Genomic DNA, 2822 nt, shown 5'->3' with positions numbered 1-2822 from the left:
CACTTCTTAAATAAAAGGCCCCTGAAAATCCTATGAACAGTAGAGGATGGTATCTAAATACTATGCATTAATTTAAGAAGTTATCTCTTGCTCATTTAATGGATATGGTCCTTTGTCAAAAATCAACCAATCATAGCTGAATGGATTAACTTCTGTGTTCTCAATTCTGTCCCGTTGAACTAAATTTCTGTCTTTATACAAGTATTAGGATGTTTTTTACTACCAGGACTGTATGTTGTTGCTGATAAATGCCGCAGAGTCGTAGACAACCCATAAAGACCCTATGAACAAAAGTCTTGAACTCAAAACTTTGATCTTTTCTCCAAGTTCATAGAGTTTTGGGAGGCAACTTGTACAGTAGGTATTGATATCAGATAATCTGATACTTCCTAGTTTTTCTTTTGCTTTTCCAAGTTCTCTTTCCTTTCCATATAAACTTAACAATCCGTTTTCTCCTGTTTAAATACTGGTGAAAGGAATATGGATGGGGGTTGCATTATATCTATGGATTACTTTGAGTAGTATTGATATTTTCACAATGCTAAGTCATTATTATCCATGTTCTTGCCTTTATACAGGTCTCTTATACTCTATGCTTTATTGTTGTCTTTGTATAAGTCTTTTGTGTCTCTGGTTAAATATACTCCAAAGTGATTTCATCTTTTTAGGTGACTATTGTAAATTTTATTATTTCCCTGAATTCCTCTCAGAGTTCAATTTATGGTGGTTCTTGTGAAGTGCAGTCATGTTGGTTCTGATAGGGCTAGTGCCCTATCTACAACACAGTAAACTACTGCATAGTCCTTCACCAATCTTAAAATTGATGTTATGCAGTTTTCTTTTTTCTGCCTAATTTCATTTATAATATCATTGCATTGTGACCTGAAAAGATACTTTGTACTATTTATATGTGTTTCCATTTATTGAGGATTGCCTTGTAGATGAACATGTGACCTATTCAGGAGAAAGATTTGTATGTGCATTGGAAAAGAATATACCATAAGTTATTGTTGGATGAGGTTAAGGCCTGTGAGGTCAAGTTGGTTGTGATATTTATATCTCCGTTATCCTAATTTAATTTTTTTCCTAGCTGTTCTGTCTTTCTAATAAACCTCAATTTCTTTGTCATTGGTATTAATGGTTGATGCATTAAGAGAAAAGCCCTCCATGGGATTTATTGATGCGGTGGTTTCCACAATGGTCTTGAGGATGACAGAGAATGGTGCGAGATAAGGCCAGATTCAGAATTGTTACTCATAAAGTTGTTATAACTTGTTGTCAATGTGATGGCATTTAGCAAAAATAGCATAAATTTGAATAATAGTCATATTCACTGACCTTTTTTTGAGGCATGAACATTGTACTTCTAGTGACAAATTTTACTTCGCAATATTCTTTAAAGTGTTCTTTTTGACAATGAGTGCGGTAACAATTTTTTCAATTTGTTATTTTTGCCATAGTAGAACATATGGTTGTTCCATTGAAAATGGCCAACATCAGTACAATTCAGCTTATTAATTAGTAGGATGGTTACATTAAGCATCCTATTTCATTTTTATTATTTCCAATTTTTCCAGATTTGTAGTTTACACAGTCTGCACTCTGACTATTAATTTATATTTACAACTGCTGGTGGCCTAGTGGCAAAAAGCTGTGCTGCAATACCAAAAGCATGTAGTTTGAATCCACCAACTACTCCACGAGAGAAGTTGGACGGTCTCCTCCCATGCAATTAACTGTGTCTGAAAATCCACTGGAGAGTCAACTATGGGTCAGTCCTGACAATTATATACAGCAACACTGTCATTTAAATTTTACCATATCCACAAATGAAGGTGTTCAGTTAAATACACATCATTAGACTATACTCTGCTTTGAGTTGAGTCAATTTTTTAGTGTCTTCTAAGGGTTCATATTCAGGATGATATGCCAATTATGCTATTTCCAAAGTTTTGATTGGTCATTCTCTCCTCAGAAAAAGAGTGTCAAATCCTCCTTTCTAGTCTATCTTTAATCTATCATAACACATTGGGTCTTGACATACTTTAACTTCACAACAACAAATTTATGTCATGGCAACAAATTATCATTACATCTATTTTATTTTTTCTTTTCTTTTTAAAAAATTTTTTAAATTTCCTTTTTTGTGTGTGTACTGTCAAATCAGATATGACAGGTACAGGAGGAGATTGCCCCTCCTCCTCCAGCAGAGCATCTGGTGGATTTGAACCACATACCTCTGAGATTGCAGTGCAGTTTCTAGCCACTAGGCCATCAGAGCTCCCTTACATCTGTTTTAGAAGTAAGGAACATGTATCCAAGGGACACAGCCAAGAACCACAAGAAAATTTGAATCAGATACTCATGTCTCAATATTTATGCTCACAACAACATACATACTATGATACAACTTCCAGTAGGAAAAAGGAAAAGACAATTTGATTGTCAAAGCATTAGCACTATGATTTTGGTTCTCCATACTTTGAATCAGAGTCCCAATTCTTTATCATCTGTTGTGTAGGAGTTGAAAGGTATAGAGAAGGAAAAGGTAAAATAGGTCTTGGAAAGAGAAACATTCTTTTTTTTCGTGTTGAGTTCAATTAGACAGGATTCTGATCACACCTTTAAGGTGTGACCTTTAAGGGGGTGGGGTGAAAAGAGGGCAGGATGGAGAACAGGAAAAGAATGGATAGATAATGAGTACTATGCTGAAATAGGTTAAGGGAAGGGCTATTTGAAAGGAGTGTATGATCAGATGTTATATGTACAACAATTAAGAATGTGGAACAAGACTTGCATTATCAAGTGAATTGGAGGAGGAA

The sequence above is a fragment of the Elephantulus edwardii genome, unplaced genomic scaffold (assembly GCF_000299155.1).
Source record: "Elephantulus edwardii isolate Elephantulus edwardi_28Jun2011 unplaced genomic scaffold, EleEdw1.0 scaffold00044, whole genome shotgun sequence".
Lineage (NCBI taxonomy): Eukaryota > Metazoa > Chordata > Mammalia > Macroscelidea > Macroscelididae > Elephantulus > Elephantulus edwardii.
The sequence above is the reverse complement of the archived record's forward strand: the minus strand, read 5'-3'. Positions refer to the sequence as shown.